The sequence below is a fragment of the Rhinopithecus bieti genome, unplaced genomic scaffold (genome assembly GCF_001698545.2).
Source record: "Rhinopithecus bieti isolate Rb0 unplaced genomic scaffold, ASM169854v2 scaffold_31527, whole genome shotgun sequence".
NCBI lineage: Eukaryota > Metazoa > Chordata > Mammalia > Primates > Cercopithecidae > Rhinopithecus > Rhinopithecus bieti.
The window spans coordinates 2,920,751-2,926,750 of record NW_016813959.1 but is presented as its reverse complement, the minus strand read 5'-3'; the positions used below and the strand labels follow the sequence as shown (position 1 = coordinate 2,926,750).

Here is a 6,000-nt window from a genome sequence, read left to right as displayed (position 1 = left end):
AAAAAAAAAAAAAAAAAAAGGAATTTATGCACATGATAAAACCCATTCACCAAAAAAGTGATTTTTATTCTATGCAAATTAAATAATAGCAATAAGAAGAAACTCCTTCCCTAGGGCTCTCTGACACTGCGTCTTTGGGCCTCCTTGTTCCCCATCTCCCATACCTCAAAGCTCTGAACTCACTTAGAGACGAGTCTCCCTGGGTGAGCACTCCCTCCCCTCCCCTGGCATCTCTGTCTACCCCGCCTCCAAAAGCTCTGCCCGTCTGGTGTCTTCGCTGCCACGTTACATTAGGTCCCCTCCATTCCAGAACACCCTGCTGGCTTTCCCATGTTTCTTCTCTCGGTTGCCGATCCTTCACCCCTGTTTTGGGGAGTGGGGAAGAAATGGGTGCGTGGACACCTCTTTGTGCCTGACATCATCTCTCCAGTGTCACCTCTAGTGGGGGGGTCCCACCAGGCTTCCCCCAAGAGGCCTAACACCCACAAGAGATATGGGGACCTGGGGAGCCTCTGGATCCTGCTTTTCTCTGAAGATGCTGGCCCTTGCTCTCTCTGCGGACTGTCCTCACTGCACCAAGCATGTTGCTGCAGTCATCCTCCCTGACCTCCACAGCAGCCAGAGAGCAGCCAGGCCCATGCAGTGGGGCCTGTCCACAGGGCCCCATCCACCCCTACTTTCTTTGTGGATGGTGTCCACTTATGCAGACTGGTCCTACTCAAAGCAGAGAAGACTGTCTCCCCACAACCCAGGAGGGCCATAGGCAGGTGCAGCCCTTAGAGTCACATGGAGCCTCACAGTAGGCTCCAGGGATCAGCCCTCCCTAGGGAAACTTGACAAGATTTCCACATTCACTGCTGGGGCAATGTCCTGGGATTCAGGGCAGGGTGGTTTCTCTGTCTGTTGTGTTCCTCTGTCCCTTGGAAGTCTTGTGAGGATGAGGAAGGGAGTTTCCCATCAGACTTTGGGAGGGATGCCTTCAGCACCTGCTGTGTGAGCCCTTTCTTCTTCTGGACTGGAACAGAGGGCATGTCCTGCATGCTATACAGGTGAGGAGGGGGCTGCTGAGGGGGCAGGGCTCCTGGCAGAACCTCTTACTGCAGGTCTCCCTTCTCTGAGCCCGTGCCAGCCTTCCGAGGGCTGTTAGGACCTGCAGCACTTCCTGCTCAAGACCTCTGCCAGTACCCTTTTGAGAACAGCCCTCAGATGGTCTGTGAGCTGTGAGACCTGTTGAGAATCAGAGCCAGCAGGGGCTCTAGAGATCACGGAAGCCGAGAGCTGCTCTGCTGGCCTGCGGGGATTTGGGGTGCCTTCAGAGACATGGCCTACCATGGAGAAGGTTTTCCTCCTCCCACAAAGCTGGTGACTTCCACAGGGAGCAAGGGGATGAAAGAGTTCATTGGTGGAGTGGTGGGGCAGTCTTCCTTCTCATGAGTACAGGACAGGCCTGGGAGGGCCCTGGAGAAGAAGATGCTTACCTGAGGCTCCACACAGGTGTGTTAGTCAGCACAGGCTGCAGAGTGTCTCGGACTGATTGGCTTAAACAACAGAAGTTTATGTCTCATAGTTCTGGAGGGTGGAAGTCCAAGACCAAGGTGTCAGCAGGGCTGGTTTTGTTCCGAAACATCTGCTCCAGGCCTCTCTCCTTGGCTTGCAAATGACCGTCTTCTCCCTGTCTTCACACGGTCTTTCCATTGCACTCATCTGTGTCCTGATGGCCTCTTCTAATAAGGACACCGGTCATGTTGGATCAGGGTCCACCCCAGTGACCTCACTTTAAATTAATGAGCTCTTTAAAGCCCCTATTTCCAAATGCATCCAACTTTGAGGTACTGGGGATTAGGGCTTCCACATCAGCATGTGTGTGGCAGGGAGGACACAGTTTAGCCCATAGCACAAGGTCAGGCCAGAAGCTGAACTTCAAGACTGGCCAGAGGCCTGGGTGGTGGCCGTGGTGGTATCTGAAGTGAAGGTGGAGGCTGGGGCTGTCCTGTCTCCCCTGTCCTACCTGAAGCTGCTCCAGAGGGCCTCATGGCAAGCTGGCTTTCCTGTCCTCCATGGGCACGTGGCCTTGGACTGCTGCCATTTGAAGATTCTACCTGACCCCAAGAGCCCCTGGAGCCAGAGTCCTCAGGAAAAGTAGCCAGACGTCTGGATAGGAGCCCAGGACAGACTTCTGGAAAGCCTCAGTATGTGCTTCAGTGGAGAGGGTGCCAGGCTCAGGAGTACGTGTCCTCCCTGGCAGAGCCCAGGAGCCTCAGTGATCCCTTCAGAGAGTGTCAGAGGGAGCGAGGAAAGGCAGCTACTTGGGCACAGGAAGCTGAGGATGAGAACCACCTGCCATCCAGGTCAACTTTGCCAGGGCTCTCAGAAGTCCCTAGGTACCCCCTCTCTTCACCGACAAACCAAATCTCAACAAGATTCTGACACCATGCAGGTGGGTGCTGGTGCAGGCAGGGCCAGCAGTAGCATGGAAGTAGTATGTAGTAGTAGTATGGAAGGCCTGCTGTGCCCTGCAACAGGAGCCCTTTCCCCTGGCCTCTTGCCAAGACACTGAGGAACAGCAGCAGAAGAGGCAATGGTCAAAGGGTGGGCGCTGCCACCCTGGTTCCTTTGGACCCAGCAGTTAGACAAAAACCTTAGCCTGTTAAGTTGTAAGTCACTTCAGTGGGACTTTAGAGGGAGACCCCCGTCCTTACAGATGAGCCACTGGTGGTCCAGAGAGAGAAAGGCACTAACCCAGGCTCACTGGGAGGGTGGAGGCCAGACCTGGATCCCCTCTTACCTGTCTGAAAGCACCTGGGTCACCTGAACTGTCTGTCCCTGTCTCATGACCCAGAGCAAGGACCGCCTGGGTTCTCTGCTTCACTGGGAGGCTCTCCAGCCTGCCGTGTTCATGGGAAACCTGATCCTGCCGCATTCTCAGGGACCTGGGCTTCCGTCTGGCCTCACCTTTCTCTTTATGGAAAAAATCCCTGGGTACATTGTTTCCCATGGCCAGGTGCTGCCTGCTCTGTGCACACGGGGTGACCTGCCATGGAAGAGATTGACCTCCCTCTGAAAAAAGTGGCTGACTTCCAGGGACATGGGAGCCACCCAGCGGCTTCCTGTGGTGGAAGACATTCTGACCCAGACCACGTTCTCAGAGGAATAAGGGAGGCTCTTTGTCTCCCTCACCGGACCGCCCCCCTCCCCTCAAAGGAAAAGACCTCCACTCACCTAACTTCCACCTTCTCCCCAGCTCACTCCACACCTCCCCTTCCCTGCCTCATGTGGCTGTGTGTGTCTGTGTCTGTGTGTGTAGCTTTGTGGATCTGAGTATATGTCTGTGTGTGGGTGAGTCTGTAGATAAGAGTCTGTGTGTTTGTGAGTCAATGTGTGTAGATGAGAGAGAGGGAGGTTTAGTAGGAGCCTGCTTGTATCTGTGCGTTTCTGGGAATATGCGTGAGTCTCTCTGTGTTAGTAGGAACTTTTTTTTTTTTTTTTTTGAGATGGAGTCTTGCTCTATTGCCCAGGCTGGAGTGCAGTGGCGCCATCTCAGCTCACTGCAAGCTCCACCTCCCGGGTCCATGCCATTCTCCCGCCTCAGCCTCCTGAGTAGCTGGGACTACAGGCGCCCGCCACCACGCCTGGCTAATTTTTTGTATTTTTAGTAGAGACGGGGTTTCACCATGTTAGCCAGAATGGTCTTGATCTCCTGACCTCGTGATCCACCCACCTGGGCCTCCCAAAGTGCTGGGATTATAGGTGTGAGCCACCATGCCCGGCCTAGTAGGCACTTTGATGTGTCTGTGTCTGTGTGTATTTCAGGGTCAAGGGGCTACAGTGAGGTGACTTTGACCTTCTCTTCCTCAGGGCCAGGGCCTCAGCCAGTCAGATTCTCGCTTTCCAGGCCATAGTGTGGCATTGTCATCTGTCAACTCTGCCTACACCTTGAAACTCACCCTTTGCACACAGGGTATAATGGGGGCCATCTCGATTAGTGAATTTTTAGGAAAAGTTCTTACTTTGGAGTCCTTTGGCTGGGGATTGAGAATGAATTCCAGGCAAGTCTGTTAGGATTGCACTGGGTACAGGTAACAGAAAAGCTACTTCGTATTATAAGATAGGAGCTTATTTCTCCTTGCAGAACAAGAAATACGAAGGGGGCCATTTAGAAAGGGTGGTTCCCTCAGAGATCCAGGCCCTTTCTACCTCTCTGCATGGCCCCCGGCCTTCTCCTGCAGTTTTCTTTGCCGGTCCGTGGTCTCCTCTGTGCCGTCATGCACATTTCAGAGGGCTGTTGCGAGGACCAAGGGATTCGACGCGTATGAGAGAGTGTGGATGTGCTAAGGAGTTTGCAGGAGTTGCACGGGGCGGCTACTGCTAAAGAATACCCTGCCTTGGGCAGACCCTGTAGGACCCTGATTGCCTCCCTTCCTAGAACAATGATCTGCTGGTGTGGAAACACAAGTCAGCCTGCTGCCTCCATAAACCAGACAGATAGGTCAGATTCTTGCAAAATTTTAGAAGAGCGATTTGGAGTGATTTGGAAATGTTTTGGTCCTTTTGGAGAAGGAACACATTAGCAGCAAGCATCAGCTTGTGTTGGACCAAAGGGTGGGCCCTTAGGAAGCGCCTGCCGCACACAGCCGACACAGTGGCCCTGCCATTACCCAGGACGGCCCTCACTCCGCCAGACCTCAGCTGGTGCCAGTCCAGGCAGCTGAGCAGGTCACCAGCTGTCAGGGGCCATGGGGCAGAAAAATGCACCATCCTGACTCCACCCAGAGTCTGCTCTGGGTCGGCCGCTGCCAAGATAAAGACCACCTGGGCCAATGGTGGTGTCCACGTGTGACTTGGCTCTGAAGGTGCAGTGACCGAGCAAGCTTTGGTGACCTCCCTTCAGCCAAGTCCAAGGATCCAGAAGTTACTGGTCCACAGCTGTGTTCCATCAGCTTGGAGGGGAGAATGTCTTGGCATGAATCTTAGGATTACCAGCTGGCTAAGGGAGGTCAGCTGGCCTGAGCCCCTGATGCTCACGCCTTGCATCAGGGGGCTTCGAAGGCGGTAGGAGCCTGTGCTGTGGCCCTTTGCGTTTGCACGGCCGACTTAGAGGCACTGCCCATGCTCCATCTCCCTTCCTACCATGGATGAATTGAAGAGGCCATAGGGAAAGGTCGGAGGCCGTTTCCAGCCTCCCCCCCTCTCCTCCTCCTCCTCCGCACGCCTCCATGGGCCATCAAGGCTGGATCTTTTCTTACTGTTGAGTGAAAAAGACAACAGAGAATGAACTTGAATTTAGGGTACATCTAAAAAGACGATTACCTAACAGAAGGCATTACTTTTGGCTGGGCACGGTGGCTTATGCCTGTAATCCCAGCACTTTGAGAGGCTGAGGCGAGCAGATCACCTGAGGTCAGGAGTTCGAGACCAGCTGGCCGACGTAGTGAAATCCTGTTTCTACTGAAAATACAAAAAATTAGCTGGGCGTGATGGTGGGCACCTGTAATCCCAGCTACTTGGGAAGCTGAGGCAGGAGAATCGTTGGAACCCGGGAGGTGGAGGTTGCAGTGAGCTGAGATTGTGCCATTGCACTCTAGCCTGGGCAACAAGAGTGAAACTCCATCTCAAAAGAAAAAAAAAAAGGCCTTCTATCTATAAGAAGTAGTAGCGAGACTGGAGCAGTTCCATCTGCTTCACAGGCAGGGAGCCCTGTAGGCTGCCCCTGTGCCAGGGCCTGTGCCCCCACCGTCCTCCCACCTGACGGGGGCACCCCCAGTCCCGGGACCCTCACTCCAAGTGATTCCAGGAGCTTTTGCATGTCCAGACACAACTTCAACAAACAATTCCTCACATTCTTCTCCTTTCCACCTTCTTCCCTCCCTCCTCTTCCTAATTATCCTCATTGGCCACTCCTGGGCCTGAGACTAGCTGGGCTGGGAGAGGCCGTGTTTTGAGCCACGGACTCCCGTGCTCACGCCCAGCAGTGCTTGCTGGGAAGTTCTAATCTGGCTCCTT

At 54.0% G+C, this 6,000-nt stretch overlaps 1 protein-coding gene across 2 annotated transcripts in view; it reads left to right on the top strand.

Moving 5' to 3' along the window:
- The window catches only part of NTN1 (netrin 1), a 238,902-nt gene that overhangs the window by 171,350 nt on the left and 61,552 nt on the right, over nt 1–6,000 (top strand). The gene's annotated exons all lie outside the window — the stretch shown is intronic.